The following is a 17,356-nucleotide window of genomic DNA, read 5'->3' on the forward strand; positions in this document are numbered from 1 at the left end:
CCGCCACGCCTCGCTCTGACACGCGTCCAAGCTGGCGAGGCATGCAGCGCCACGCTGGTTGGCTGGCTGCTGAGCTGGTGCGGTGGCAGGGGCTTCACGAAGATCTGCATGCCACCACGCAGGTGCGTAGCTAGCTGGCCTAGAAGCTGCATGCTGCCATGCAGGTGTGTGCCTAGTTGGTAGGCTGGTGGCCATGTTGGAACGGCCGCGAGGCAGTGAAGCTCTGGCAAGTGTGGGCCTGGCCTTGGCTCCATAGATGCCCCCCGGTAAGGGCCTTGCCGAGGGGGTCTTCGTCTGCTCCCAACAAGAATCTTGCTGGGGTCCTTCGTCTTCTGGTTTCTATCTAGATTCACAGGCCTTTGGGCTTCACAAAGATCTACATGCCACAACGCAGGCGCTGCCGAGCCTTGGTCTTGACGTTGTCGATGGGCGTCATAACTCTCGGGCTCAAGGGTGGCGGTCTTGCTTCTGTTGGGCAATTTTCACCGGCAAGGCTCTTGCCGGGGCCACGTAGGTCGTCTCTGCAAGGGTCTTGCCGGGGGAAGTCCATCTTGACCCTTTGCTCTTCATGCTTCTGGTTCGAGCGCTGCCTTGGCAGCCTTGTACCTTTGCTTCCTCTGCTCCACCGAGCATGCCTGCAGATGCGTCTACAACTGCCCGTGCACATGTAAAGGGGTACAGAAGGGCACCTACTTTTGTACACCGACAGGTCGCTATATCATTTAATTTAGTAAGATGTGCCACAACAGTTTCTGATTCATAACCATGAAAAGGATCAGATTCAACCAGAGTAATTAACTCAGTATCGACAGAGATTCATAATCCTTATCAGTAACAAAGATAGGTGAAGTAGAAAAAGAGGGATCATATTTCATTCTAGCATTCAAGGATTTTTCTTTCAGCTTATCTAAAATTTCTTAAGATCCGCTACTAGAGAAAACCTTACAAGTGGCACTGGTTTTTTACATAGCAATAGCGCGGGGACCCGAGCTACTGCTAGGGCGCTATAGCTATTATTTAGCAGTAGCGTGTTTCTAATCAAGCGATGTAGCTAAAATACTTAGTAGTAGCGCCTCTTTCTCTACCAACGCTACTACTATGATCACATAGTAGTAGCGCCCTATTTTCTCCCCGCGCTACAACTAGGTAAATAGAAATTAAAAATAAAAAAGAGTCAGAGGCAATATTCATGGAAATCAAGACAAGTCCAGTGCAAATAAACTAAGCATTAACGACAAATACCACATTTAATATAACCACACAATCTCACAAACTCATATATAGTAGTCAACAATGCATGGATAGATCATAGTTGATAAGTCTACTAGGTAGTCATACTAGCATATATATGGTTCAGCATCCACACGCATGCATGGATAGATCTCACAAGCATATGTAGCTCTAGATGATATCGATGACGACCTTCATCCTCAAGCCTGGGTGGTGGGTGTTCCTGATAGTAATTAGGATTGCCTGTCCAACATGAAGATTCTTGCCGACGAGGAAGCTCTTCCACCCAACCGAGTTGAAGTGTGTGCGACCGTCCATGTCCACACCGTACGCACAAGTGGTGATGGAGCCCCTCGCGGTAAGGCGTATTCCAGCAGAGCCTTCTTCATCAGGCTTGATACCGAAACTCACAGATAGGCTCTTTGGCAATTTCTGAATAAGAAAAACATATCAATTAATAAGTAGCCTCACACATTCTACACTATCAAAAGACAGTACTACATTTCTATACTAAGTATAACAATAAAGCATATATATCATTGAATTCACTAAGCATATAAGATTCACTAAGCATATATATCATCGGATTCACTAAGCATATAGATCATCGGATTTACTGAGCATATAAGATTCACTAAGCATATAAGATTCACTAACCATATATATCATCGGACTCTACACTAAGTATAACAATAAAGCATATCATCAAATTACTACAGTAAAGCAACATACCATGATATGCCGATCAGCCATGGTACTTGTCAGGCAGGTCACGAATGGCACCCCGACGAAGTCAGCACGTGGCGGAATGATGTTCCATAGGTTGCACACCTCCTCCTCGCTCAACCTCATTCTTTGAGCAACGATGGCTTCACCAAGTGGGTCATCATCATCCTCGTCATCCTCATCATCTTCATAATCTTCTGCTTTGTTGACATAAATCACGACCAACTTGGGTCTTTCTGCTCTGTAGGAGAAGCTGATCAACTCACCACCGGTGATACGCATGTGGGCGATGAAACGGACCCATCCATCTCCTCCCACCTGCGTCATATTTTGTCCTTTCTCGACCTCCATAGTGTAAGGCCCCCAGGAGCCTCAAAGGTCACAGAGTCTCCGGTCAGCTTGTTGAATTCTGACCTCACATTGCATGGGACGATCTATGTGCAAAAAGCAAAATGATATATACACGATGCATTAATGCCAATAACACTAAAAACAAAATAGTGGTTACTAGTTTCATATAATTTATTACCGCCGCATGAAGAAAACTCGACTGGTAGTAGATGTCGAACAGCGTGCTAGTTGCAAGGCTGCTGGTGCACCTTGACTTGCACCGTCGGCATGGTGGTGGTGGTGGTGGCGTCATTTCCCTAAAGCAATATGATTAGAGGATTAACGATCCAAAAATTAAATATAAAGTTTTCAATACACACATCAGGTTTTGAATAATATACACATCATAGAGAATGCACATGAGGTTCACATGGCAAGCAAAATAACAACTAAATTGTAGTTCAGTTCAGACAATAACCTAATAGAGATCATGTAACCCAAACAGAGCCTAATAACCCAAACAGAGCCAAATATAGAATTCACAAGTGGGTGAAAATGTAGCCAACATTTTCTACTACAAAATATAAGCACCAGACTAAGAGGTAATACAAGGAAAGAACAATCACACACACAGACAAAAGATAGCATCAACATGTCCTAATTAACACAGTAAAGTCAGTTTTCTCATTCAAGAAAACAGAGACATGAGACAAATAACTTAGCATTTTTTTGAAACGGGTGTTAGCATATATTCAAATGCGCACCATAACAACTTGACAATTTGAGCATCACCACATACAGACACTCTCTTCAACTTGAAAGAGTATCGAATCAAGCATTGATTTTTCCATGAAACCACATAACAGTGAGGGCTTCTTGGTCATATCTTTATATGCATCGACAAAGAAGCTAGTGGATCAAATTTACACATAGGGTAGCTCATCACGAGGATACAAACATTTAGACCTTTAAGAAGAACTGGCACAATCAACATCATTCAGATGAAAGGAGGAGCATTCATGACATAACCCTAGTGTCAGGAAAGAACCCCTCTCTAAACCCTAGAACACTAGGCACCGCCGCCGCCGCCGCCACTGCTCCAGGGACAGCAGCCAAGAATTGAAACCCAAGTTTCAATTATATTTTCTAAACTGCTAATCAAGAATTGAAACCCAAGTTTCAATTATATTTGCTAAACTGCTAATCAAGAATTGAAACCCAAGTTTCGGTGAGCAACAAAAGGCCTCTACTTGTCTCACCTAACCCCTCTGTCTCTACTCTCTCCCCAATCGCGCGAGGAAACAAGCCGCATGGGTTTCACCGTGCAATCCCTAAATCCCTTTCCCCCACGCGAAATCCCAAAACATGGCAAGCCACCGCGGCGAATCGATTGGAGCCTAGCTAGTGGTGGCACGCGCAGGGAGGAGGAGATCGAGGGGGACTTACGGGGCTGGAGTGTCGGAGGATGCTAGAGGCGACCGCGCGTGGTGGCGGCGCACGGCGCCATCAACGGGGGTGAGGCGGCCGGGGAGGAACCCTAACCGCGGCGGCGTCCTCGGAGGGGATCGATTGTGAGAGTGAGGGGGTGCGGGGGGTGCTCGGGCAGGTTTTCTTTTCTCCTAGTAGTAGCGCTGGGTAGAGGTCGTCGCTACTGCTAAGCCCACCAGTTGTAGCGCCCGTTCGAAACAAACGCTACAAGTAAGTGGGCTACCGTTTTTGCCCTGCGGCCCATGTAACAGCAGCGCGGCCCAAGCTAACAAACACTGCTGTTATTTAATAGTAGTAGCGTGTTTTCTACCCAGCGCTACTGGTAAATACCAGTAGCATGGGGTAAAAAACAGGCGCTACTGGTAAACTTCAACCTATAAGCATTTTCCTAGTAGTGATCTTCTCTATCATTGCAAGCAATGAAGTCTCTAGCAGTTTATTCATCCATAACATAACCCTCAGGAACAACCGGCAATTCATATCTTGGGGGAGAATCATAATCATAATATTCAATAATATCATCAATTTCAGTAATTTCATTATCTCTAACCCTAGCAAGTTGTTCATCAAGAAATTCACCTAGTGACATAGTATTGTCAAGCAGAGAAGTAGTTTCATCATAAGCATCATTCATAGTAGAACGGGCATCATCAATAACATGCGACATATAGGAATCAATAGCTGGTGTAGGTGTCGCAAGTTTACTCAAAATAGAAGAAGAATCAAGTGCAAAGATAGATGGCAGTTCCTTACCTCCCCTCGTAGTTGAGGGAAAAATCTTGGTTCTTTCATCTTTCAGATTCCTCATAGTGAGCAACAAATATAAATCCCAAGTGACTCAGAGAATAGAGCTATGCTCCCCGGCAACGGCGCCGCAAAAAGGTCTTCATAACCCACATGTATAGGGGGTCACAACAGTTCTCGAGGGTAGAGTATTCAACCCAAATTTATTGATTCGACATAAGGGGAGCCAATGAATATTCTCAAGTATTAGCAACTGAGTTGTCAATTCAACCACACATGAAAGACTTAATATCTGCAACAAAATATTTAGTAGCAAATTGTATGGAAATAGCGGTAACAGTGGCAAAAGTGACAGTAGTTTTGAAGCAATCGTAATAGTGACAACGGAAAAGTAGCTTAGCAAAGATCAATATGTGAAAAGCTCATAAGCAATGGATCAATAATGAATAATTTTGTCAGATGGCATTCATCATGCGACGGTTATAATATAGGGTGACACAGAACTAGCTCCAGTTCATTAATGTAATGTAGGCATGTATTCCGAATATACTCATACGTGCTTATGGAAAAGAATTTGCATGACATTTTTTGTCCTACCCTCCCGTGGAAGAGGGGTCCTATTGGAAACTAAGGGATATTAAGGCCTCCTTTTAATAGAGTACCGGACCAAAACATTAGCTTTAGTGAATACATGAACTTCACAAACTACGGTCATCACCGGAAGTGGTCCCGACTATTGTCATTCTGAGCTCGGGAACACCCGAAAGTTATAGTCTTACATTATTGTTGTTGTTGATAAGTAGAGTTTGTTTTTGTTGACAATCTTGTGGAGGTGGTACATGTTCGGATTCAGTTTTCCCGTATCATATATCTCATATTATAACTACTAGATGTATTACCTACACTTTGGTTTCATAAATATAATATATTTTGATCTAAAAACAAACAAACATTTTCTTTAGAAAAGAAGTGATTGCCCGGAGTGCAGACTTATGTTGGTCGACTACCATGGTGGATGGTTTTTAAAAATAAAATTGTCCATTTAGTAGTTTTAGGAAAAAAAATCCGTGGAAACTTATATGTGTTCTGTACGAATGTGTGGAAATTCGTTTGAAAAAACTGTGATTTGTAGGCTGTACAAAGACACAAAATTCCGTCCCAACAACATAAAAGGTCAATCCATTTTGAAAGGACGTATTTGTCTATTTTGTATATGCCACATATGAATGTATAATATTATGAAAAATTGCATATACGTGGTACACATGTGTATATGCGTGCACAAAAAGTTTCAATTTTTTTTCGCTTTGTGGTAATTTGTATTTTGAAACCGTCCACCATAGTGGTCGACCACCATTGGAATTTTTCGTGATTGCCCCGCCCTCACGAGTACAGCACGAGTTTGCGAACAGACATAAAGAAGGGTCAATACAAGGCCTAAACGGCATACATGGTGACCCAGTGCATGCAAACTACGAAGGTAGGCGGCTCGTCACAGGGATGTCGTCGAGAGGATCCCGCATGAACTTCCTCTCGAACCTGAGCTGTTTTGTCTCCTTCTTTAGCTAAAACCACTCCTGGATCAACTGACCCCTCTCCTCCTTCAGCTCATTCCTCTCATCGAAGAGATTAGCCTTCTCATCAAACAGCTGATCTCTATCCTGATGCAGCTAATTATTGAACTCCTTCAGGGCCTTGATGGTACCTTCAAGAGCATCCAAAGTTGCTGGTTGAGCATGTCCATATCATAGACCTTTTCTTCAACTTGCATGGACCCCTAGGCCGGATTCCCTATGTATACCTACAAAGAAATGTTTGCAATCATCATGCATCAGTTTGTTGAATAAGAAGTAGGTTCTTACTCGGTTGGTGCTCACATCGGCGTCGGCGGCGTACACAGCGACGTTTCCGCTAGACTTTTAGGCGTTGCGAAGGAGTCCATCGGCGCAAACTATAACAGGTAAACATGCAAAACAGATGATATATAGCTACAAAATATTAAAAGTCAACAAGGAGCTACTAAATTCACCTCACCCCACATAGTTTGCATGTCAAATTTATGGCAGTAAACTTAATGGTACATTGTTAATTGCATACAATAATTGGTATCTGAGGTCATGGTTAGTGGTAGGTTACCTACTCTTGGCTTGTTCTCGATTATCTTATTGAACTTGTTATATTTGTGGTGAGCATCTCAGCTAAGGAGATTTTAGGATGTGTCCTCCGGACCAGCAGAGATGTTAGGTCAAGATTTGATTTTTTTTTTCTTTAGAAAAAGAAGAAGACCCCGCCCTCTACATCTGGACGATGCATACAACCACTTTATTAATTACTAACAAAACACCTTACAAAGAAATACAACAGTAAGTCTGAAGCCACCGTCAAGATAACATCTGTCGCTACTCCTATCTATTTGATGAAAGGATGCTGATAGTTCGGGCCTAATACCACAGATCTTGCAGCCAAACCTAACATCTAAGACCTGAGACCCCAACCTAGCCACTTGTCCGGTCTGGGCACAGACCGGTCGGGCGCACTCTCAGAGGCCGCCGCCGCCAACTTCCACTGTTCCATCTTCAGAGTTGTACTGATGCATCAACCTTGCTCGGTCCAGCTGTCGTCGACGCCACCATGGCACCCAACCCCACCATCTCCCTGCGCGCAAACAGCTGAGCACGTTGCGGTCGCCACCGATACACCTCAGCACCATGTTGCCAAGTACCACCAGCCGAGACAGCTTGAAGTCCTTGAAAGATTGTCGTGCGTAGCACCTGCCGACTAGGCATGACAGAGCGTAGCACCTGTCGGTCAGGCATGACTTGACATCTCCACCAAAGTTTCGTGCAAAACGAAGCCGCTCCATCTCCTGCCTCTGACTTCCAATGCTGCTCCACAAATGATGCTCCCAAGAAAGAAACGACACCGCGGTGCCGCCATCGTCCGATCTGGAACACCATATTCTAGGGTTTCGCCGAAGTAGTATGAGTGGGTCAACGGTAGTTACACGACGATCCATTTATCAAGGTAACGGCGTAGAACGCCGCCATCGCCTGCCGTCAGCTCAATTTTCACCGGCAACCATGTCTCCCCAACTCGCAGCCGGGACTAGATGATGGATCTCAAAATGCGATAACCAATCCTCTGGCCGGCCACCTCCGACGAAGAACATGACCACCACCACTGGCTACACCAGCCAGAACAAATCTGCCAGAGGTGCCGCCGAGCAGTCCACAAGGCCCTCGACGCCGTCGCCGATCTAAAACCAGGTGACGTGCCGCCGAAGACCGCATAGCGCCACCGCCCGATCCTGGCCAGCTGCCGCAGGCAGCCGTCTGTGGCCCGAGGCAGGGCCGACCACCATCACCGTCGTCGAAGCCATCGCCGCCGCTTCTAGATCGGTGCCCCGCCACCCCTGAGACGTGGGAGGGAGGAAGGGCCCCCGCCACCACTGTCGGCCTCCGAGCACAGGCCGTCAGCGTCCTCTGGCAACGGTGGAAGGAAGGGAGGAAGATGAGTTAAGCCCCGAAGGCAGCTAGGGTTGGGGTGCCACCCGAGTCGCCCGAGCGAGGGTGACACGGCGGTCCTTCCTGGTTTTTCCTGCCTAGGTTGGGACCTCAGGTCAAGATTTGATCAGTTTAAGCATGAGATTTCCAAGAGAAGACCCCACAGTTGCTCGAAATTATGTAGTCTGATTACACATGAATACCCCGAACATTGCAGAATTATCATCATCTCGGTCGCACAACTACTCCTCACCTTTTTTAGGATTTGTAGTTAGCCCCTCCAGCCGGAACAGAATGATATATATTTGCTCCATAAGAAAAGATCTCCTCCCGTCAGCGCCGCCACCGGTCCGCCCATCTTCTATGACCTCTAGGCTATGGAGGTGCGGAGGATCCCGACCCTCCGCCTGCAGGAGGGACCCCATTCTCGTTCTTCCTAGGATCAGCTTCTTGGATGGGACTGTGTGGCGGCGATGATGTCCCTTAGTAGGAATAATGTATCCCATGTTCTATCCCCGTTCCGATGGTGCGTCTAGCATCGTCAGAGGGCGTGTGGAGGTGTGCCTCCGTCGGATCTCGCGGGATTTGGCCGGTGCTGGTCTTCGGTGGATCTCTTTGGATCCTGTCTTCGTTTGTCTTCGCTCGGGTGTTTACATGTTTGATCTTTCTGATCTACGAGTTTCTTCATCGGCGATAGTTCCTACTCTGCCGCGCTGGTCCTATGGGGCCTTAGCACGATGACTTTCCGATTGTCTACTATAACAAAATTTGCCCCGCTCCGGTGAGGAAGGGGCGATGACAGCGGCACACCTTCGGCTCACTCTAGTGCTTGTAGTAGTCGCTAGGTGGTCCACGGACATGGTTCTAATTTTTATCTCTGTTTTGCTTTGTACTGCCATGATTCAAGATGAATAGATTGAAAATTTCTCCAAAAAAACATGAAAAACATATGTATAGATCTACGTGCTACCCTAGACCAAAGGCATATACTAGGAGCATTCCGAAACAATATTCAGAACAGTCGAGGACGGAACAATTAGGACAAGTCCAGATTTCCATGATGAAGATGGGACAATCATGGATATTAGAACAGTCGGGGTCGGATAGTAAATTTTTTGAAAAATATATATACGAGGGAACTGATTAAAGAATCAGAGAAATACACCTTGCTTTATTACTTGGTATTCTTACTTAAAAAAAGGACTACAGAATTTTGAAGATATCTTCAGAAATTTGAAAAAAAAATCAAAAAATTATAAATATTTGAGTTTCAAATTGATCCGGAACTTTAAATAATATCCATGCTTTTTCATAGTTTTCACGAATTTTATATAAATTTCAAACAATGTTCAAAGTATAAAAATGTGCATGAATTTAAAAAATATTCCAATCTGTAAAAAATCTGCCAACTTTGGAAAACAAACCCTAGATTTCAAAGAAGTTTATGAATGGGAGAAATCAAAAGAAAAGAAAAATAGAAAATGGAAAAACTTGAAAAAATAGTAAAACCAGAAAAGAGAATATTAATAGGAAAAACTGATGAAAAATCATCGAAGTGGGTCAGCAATATAACGCAGGAGTTGCGTAGTTGCTCCCACGTATAGATTCCTATTAGGAATCACCTACTGCTCTGATTAGGCCGTCCCATTAGCCGTCTTCGCTCCCTGCTTTCGCTCGTCTCCGTGTGGTCATTGTGTTCGGTCAGTTTGGTCTGATTTTTTATTTTCCTTTTCTTTTTTAATTGGTTTTCGTCGGTCTTTTATTTCTTCTCTGAACATCATTTTCTTTGTTCTTATAAAGGTTTTCTCTGTTTTGTTATACTTTGGTTCTTTGGGTTTTTTCCATTTGGTCACTTTTATTTTCCTTGTTTTGGACGCGCTGTACAGTTTTCATATACATCGAAAATAATTTTATACACATTATTTGCTTTCTCAAATACATGTTTAATATTTTACAAAACATGTCTTGACTATTATTTATGAAATACATGTTAAACATTTTTCAAATCGTTGTTGAAATACTTGTGAATGATAATTGTTTTTTACTGAACTACCCAAACGTTTTTGTGCATTACACAAACATATTTCGAACCTTTTTAAGATTGTTTTTATGTGTAATGTACATTTTTTAATTTATGAAATAAATATTTTGAATTACGCAAACATTTGTTGAATGCACATTTTTTAAAATGACATGTACATTTTGTTTATTAAGTTTAACATTTTTTAGTACTGATAAACCTTTTTCCTACACATTGTTAATATTTTTCGTACACATGACTAAAATTTTCAGATTTTTTTCATTTACATTGTGAATTTTTCATATATATCTATTTTTTTCCTATACACCTTTATAGTTTTTCAAAATTTTATGTAAAGTGTGTTTGTAATTTTTATATTTAGAATATTTCGAAATGTAAACAAAAAATATATGAAGGAAAACCGAAAAAACAACAAAAACACACATGACATCAGCATGGACCGGCACATGGTTACTCGGTGGCCCCTATTCCGTTTTCCGGCAGGCGAGCCGTGCCTAGGCGTCGCCACATCCAGCGCACGAAGCGAAGAGCGGACTACGTTTTGGGGGCAAGCGGTGTGGTTATGTGCGGGAGCTCCTAACCGGCGCTGAAGGCGCCGGTTTCGCGTTCTGGCGCTCGAAGCGTCACGCTACTGGGCCGGCCCATGTGAGCTAATGCGGGAACCACTAGACCAACCACGTCCTGTTGTTCTATAAAAAGGAAACAGTGCTACTTGACCGTTCTTTAATGAAACATTAACGTAAACCTGAAATTTAGTGGAAAAGTTCATTCATTTTGAAAAACAAATTCATCGATTTTGAAAATTAGTTCACCATTTTTCTAAAAAAGTTCACAAAATTTTAAAAAGTTTGGTCGATTTTGAAAAAAAAATCATCGGATTTGAAAAAAAAAGTTCATAAAATATGAAAAAAAGTTCATCGAAATTGGAAAAAGTTCATCGATTTTAAAAAGTAGTTCATTGAATTTGAAAAAAGTTCATTGAATTTAAAAAAAAGTTCATGAAATTTGAAAGAAAGTTCATCAAAATTGGAAAAAGTTCATCGAATTTGAAAAAATTTCAACGATTTAGAAAAAAGTTCATGAAATTTGGAAAAAAGTTCATCGAATTTGAAAAACAAATTCATGAATCTGATAAAAAAATTCGCGCATTTAAGGAAATAAAAAATTGGAATGAGAAAAAGAAAAATGAACAAGAAAAAAACGGCCAGAAAACTGAGGAACGAACGACCTAGCCAAAATATTAAAATAGTGGAAAGAAGTGAAATGACACATGCGCGGGGCTATCTTAGTGGTTAGTGCGCTGCACTCTCCATGGAGCAATTCAGGGTTCGATCCCTCGCTTCCGCGCGCGTTTGTTTTTGCTTCTTTTTCAACAGGAAAAAGAACGAAACGGGCCGGCCGGGGGTGGCGCGGGGGTGTGCGCCCGTTTGCGCGGATGCCTGTAACGGGCGCAACGGGCGCCGTTTAGGAAATGCCGTTATGTGCCGCCTATTGCTAAATGCATCCAGTAGGACGGGCTCGTCCTGTTGACGTCCGCCGTATTTTGATTTGTTCGCCTTTTGAACATTTATTTATATTTTCTATTAAATGCATTTATTTCCAAATCTTCAATTTGATTATGAAATATAAAAACATGAATTGCCAAAATGTAAACCTAGAATAAAAAATTGTCAGGGAGGATTCAAAAAATGTTGATAACTCCGGAAAAAAATTCATGACAATGCAAAATGCTCCACATTTCAAACAAAAATGTGTATACAATGTAAACAAAGATGTTTGCACAATAAAAAAATGTACGTCACATTTGATGGAAAATATTCCCGTGATTCAGTAAAATGTTCAAGGCATTTTAAAATATATTTATTTACGAATGTTAACAAAAAGATCTCCTATGTTAAAGAAATGTTTAGTTCCAGTAAATAAATATATTGTGACATTTTGAAGAAATATTCGCATGTTTCCAAAAACTGCCAGTAAAATTATCAGAAAAGTTTATTGCCATTTAAAGAAATATTCGCATGTTACCATGTATTAAAAAATGTGTTCAAAACATATATTTTTACAAATTTTATATGATGTATTTGAAAAATGTCCAGCATGTTTCAGAAAAATGTTGCACGTATGCTCTAAAATGTACGTAGTGTACTCAGAAAAAGTAGATATGTGTTGAAAAAAGGAAACTGATAAAACCCGATAAATAAACAAAAGAAAAAGAAAAAACTAAGAAAACCAAGAAACAACAAAGTAAAACCGGAGTATAACAAAGAAATCTAGAAAAACCGAGTGAACCCAATAGGAAATAAAGAAAACAAGGTAAAATGAATTTACACTATAAAATTCTGCGCTCACACTAAACACAAGAATTTTCGCTATCCTGTGTTGTTTGTTTCGTGATTTTTCTCAGGGAACATGTTCCACCAGTTGCGTTGATATTTTGTTTAACAAAAATAGCCCGAACAGCCTTGCACTATGCGTGGCAACTAAATCTAAGGAATCCATCATTATGGTACAAAAATCAACTCTATACGATTTTGTAATAATTAACGAGAGCGAAATAATAGGATTATATATTGCGGATGGACAAAGAAATAAAAAGAAATTTTCTCATGTATAGGCACGCTGACCTAGACATGGTATAATTGATACAGACACCCATGCATCGCCAATCAAGCCCAGAAGATCTAACTTCACAATGGTAACATCTTCATGTATACATTAATCCCTCCTCTCTTTCTTCCATTGTCAGTTTTTCTTGCGTGCTTTGGGTACGTGTGCTTAACCCTAACAACGAATCTCCTATTTTTGCCTGCACGCTATGTGTTTTTTTGTTTTTCATATATTCATAAACATTTTTAAACATTTTTTAAACATTTAAGATAACAATTCAATAAATTATTTGGAAATTCATTTTTAAACATTTTTCTTTTTGTTTATAAATCACATTTTTGAAAAACAATTCGAATTTAGAATTTTGCTCAAATTTTCAATAAATGTTCGAACCTAAAGAAAAATCAGATATTTAAACTTTTGTTCAATTTTTTCCACTTTTCATAAAATGTTGATTTTTTGAAAAAATGTTTGAGTTTGAATAACAATACCTGTTTGCAACAAAATGTACATGTTTTAAAAAAAATGTTCAGAATTTTTGAATAATGTTTGCAATTTTAAAACTGTTGAGGGATTTCAAAAAAATCCCTGTTCACAAAATTTCTTTGTGCTTTTCAAAAAGTTTTGTAATTTCAAATTTTTTGCATTTTAAATATTCAGCATTTAAAAAGTGTTCACAATTTTCAAGAAAAGCTTCAGAAAAAAATGTATTCAAGTCCACGCCCTCCATCACCAGTCTCTTCTCAGCATCGCTATTTCCAACGGAGCCCATGGATAATGGATGTGGGGAGAAGAAGAAGAAGAAAAAGAATTGAAAATTATTGGGTACATGCATTATATATATGAGAAAAATATCAACTAGATAGTACGTACAAGCTATATACTCCCTCTGTTCCTTTATATAAGGTGTAGTTGCTTTTTGATAAAATTCCAGAAAGAAAGATGTATTTTTTTCTAATTACTCATAATTCCGTTGGTTAGCCTCAAGTAAAAGGTAAAGTATCTCTCCTTGTAGCAACAGAAGGAAATTATCTCTACGTCGATTGTAAGCATCTCTTACTTTACTGGAATAACTGATTTACCCACTAACCAATAAATTTGCCAAGGGTAATTTTATCCTAACTTTTCTATAACTAGGTGCCTTAGTCACCGTCCAGAAAACAATACACCTTATATAAAGGAACGAAGGGAGTATTTTTTTTCTCTGTGCAGTGACAAGATGTATTTTAAGAATCTCCTTTGGCACCCTCCTATATAATTTTAGGGTTTTTTGAAGCATGATGACAAGTGGCCATGTGCTTGCTACATTATCTGCTTCCAGGATACAGATGCACACAGGAATATTTAGGCGATATACACGTTAGGTAAGGAGAGGACAAATCCAGATTGCGAAGATGATGCTGCGACTCGCCCATGCTCGGAATAAAGAATGCACAAATCAGTTGAATCATCTCAATAAATAATCCAAAACATCCATCATGTAGCTCGAAAGCAACAGAAATGCGGACGTGGAGCTTGTACACCTTGGCTCATATGCACTTGACATGAATAGTAAAATAAATAAAAAATAGAAAACAATTCAAAAAATTCTCATTTTTTTGGAAATACTTTAAGAAATGTTTGTTGTGCATGCAAAACTTTATCACAAAATGACAATGGTGGAAGGCGTCGAAAAAAACAATATTATTGCTCTGAAAATGTTACTTTCAAACGCATTTTGGAGTTCTGATTTTGTTTTTTTGTCACGACTTCCACAGATGTGATTTCGTAATGAAATTTTGATAGATAACAAACATTTCATAAAGTATGCCACAAAATACTCGGAATTTTTTGAATTCTTTATCTATTTCTTTATTTTATGTTCACACCAGGAGCATTTGAGCTCGGGTGTAGAAAAGTACTTTTGCCCAAATGCATTGTCTTCGATTGAAGGAAGCAACACAATCATGGAGGACATGGAAAGGATTGCATCGGTGGCGACTCCGAGCTAGTTTGGTTTGCGCCCTCGGGTCCATGCCTGAAATTTTTTGGTGCGTGGCATGTGCCTCGGAAACTAAAGTCGTGAAACAAAAGTGTAGACAAGGAGAAGGAGAAGGAGGGTCAGTTTTTCTTCATAATAATAGTTTTCTAGTGCTCTGGCTGCCAATATTAGTTTCAATATTTAGATTAGAAACATGAAAACCAGATGTGTAGATCTCGTGCTACCCTTGAGCAAAGGCGTATACTAGGAGCATTCCGAAACAATACTCAGTAGTCGGGAATGGAACAATTAGGACAAGTATCTTCCATCACATCTACGTCATGTCTTCTTCTTCTGCTATCGCCATGAGTACGCCCTCCCTTGCGTCCCTCAGCCACACCATCACGAAAAAGCTGAACCAAGAGAATTTTCTCGTTTGGAGGGCGCAAGTTCTGCCGCACAGGGCAGCGGGCATGATGGGCTTCCTCAACGCCTCCATCTAGGAGCCCCCCGCTGAGCTTCGCACGGAGACAGAGGTCTCCGGCAAGAAGGAAGTCACCGTCACCGCGAACCCAACACATGCCGTGTGGGCTACCCAGGGCCAGCAGGTGCTCTCATTTCTGATCGTCTCCCTCTCCCGTGAAGTACTCCTGCAGGCCAGCAACTGCACGACGGCCTGCACCACCTGGAGCGCTCTCCTTCAGAGTTTCTCCTCACAATCTCGTGCCCGCATCATCCAGCTACGGGACTAGATCGGCCACACCAGGAAGGGCAACCTCACGGCGGCAGCCTACTTCACCAAGATGAAGGGGATCGCCGATGAGTTTGCAGCCGCCGGGAGGCACCTGGATGAAGATGATGTTGTCGCCCACATCATCCATGGCCTCATGCACGAGTCAGAGTACAGCGGCTTCGTCTCCGCCGTCTCCACGCACACCATCACTGACCAGGCTATTGGCCTTGGCGAGTTGTTCTCGCTGCTGAATCACGCATCATCGCGCAGACCTCCGCCTACTCCGCCAACCTTGCTGCAAAGGGCAGAGGCCACGGCAACTCTAGACGTTCTGGGAACGGCAATGGAGGCGGCAACAATAGCTCCCGTGGCTACAACATCAACAACACGGGTGCCCACTTCTTCGACAACAGTTCTGGTGGCGGCAGTTCTGGTGGAGCTCACTGTCAGGATGGTGACCGCGATGACCATGGTGACCGCGAGAAGTGTCAAATCTGCAAGTTTGAAGGGCATGGAGCGTGGCGCTGCAAGAAGCACTACGATAGCAACTACAACAACAACGAGCGCAATCCCACGGGTGGTGGAGGTGGTGGTGGTGGTGGTGGAAACCGATCTGCCAACGCCGTCCACCCCCATGGAGTTGATACCAACTCGTATCTTGACACCGGTGCAACAAATCATGTGACTGGTGAGCTAGAGAAGCTTGTTGTCCGCGACCGCTACACCGACCCGGAACAAAGGTATGAACATTGCTCATGTCGGTCATTCAGTTCTATCCACTCCTCATGGTTCCTTAGATCTAAACAACATACTTCATTCTCCTCAAGCCGACAAAAGTTTACTTTCTGCCTACCAACTTATCAAAGCTAATCATGCTTTCCTTGAGGATTACCCTGAAACTTTTTTTGTTAAGGATCGGGCCACTCGGAGGATCATTCTTCGAAATAATAGTAGGGGTGGTTTGTTTCACGTTTCTGGTCGCCAAGATGCTCCTCATCAACAGGTTCTTAGCATGGTAAAACCATCCACTTCGCGATGGCATAAGCGCTTAGGACATCCTGCATTAGCGGTGGTCTAGAAAATTCTTTGAGATTTTAGTCTTCCCGTATCGACTTCCTTATGATCCTTTGTGATGCTTGTCAGATGGCCAAGAGCCATCAACTTCCTTATTCTAAATCGTTTAGTGAACCAAAGGCTCCTTTAGAGCTTTTTTTCAGGTGCGGGTCCTGGACCCGTTTCTATAGGCAGACAAAAATACTATGTAAGTTTTATTGATGATTTTAGCAAGTTTAGTTGGATTTATTTGCTCAAAAGTAAGTCTGACATGTTTGAGAAATTCCATCTTTTCGAACAAATGTTGAACGTCTTTTTGATCGAAAAATTCGTGCTATGCAAACAGATTAGGGGGGTGAATACCAAAAACTCAATTCTTTTTTTGAGCGAATTGGCATCACTCATGTTTCGTGTCGCCACGCTCACCAACAAAACATATCCGCAGAAAGGAAACATAGACACATCATGGAAGTTGGTCTATCAATCCTTGCTCATGCCTTTATGCCCTTGAAATTTTGGGATGAGGCATTCCTCACCTCCGTTTATCTTATCAATCATTTCCCTAGTAGGGTCATCGAAAATCAAACATCTCTCGAACGTCTCTTTGGCAAGAAACCTGACTAGACATTTCTTCGCATCTTTGGATGTGCTGTTTGGCCTAATTTCCGTACCTACAATAAACACCAAACTTGAATTTCGGTCAAAAGTGTGTGCTTTTTGGGGGGACAGTAGCCTTCACAAAGGATGCAAATACCTGGATATTGCCTCTGGTTGTGTCTATGTTTCCCGTGATGTGATCTTTGATGAGCATGTTTGCCCTTTCGTCAAACTTCACCCAAACGCCGGTGCACAACTACGCAAAGAGCTCACTCTCTTACCTTTTCATCTACTGCCATCTCCATGATTTGATCCGGGGGGGGGGTAGATGCTGGTGACTACAT

This window comes from Triticum dicoccoides, chromosome 6A (assembly GCF_002162155.2).
Source record: "Triticum dicoccoides isolate Atlit2015 ecotype Zavitan chromosome 6A, WEW_v2.0, whole genome shotgun sequence".
Classification (NCBI taxonomy): Eukaryota; Viridiplantae; Streptophyta; class Magnoliopsida; order Poales; family Poaceae; genus Triticum; species Triticum dicoccoides.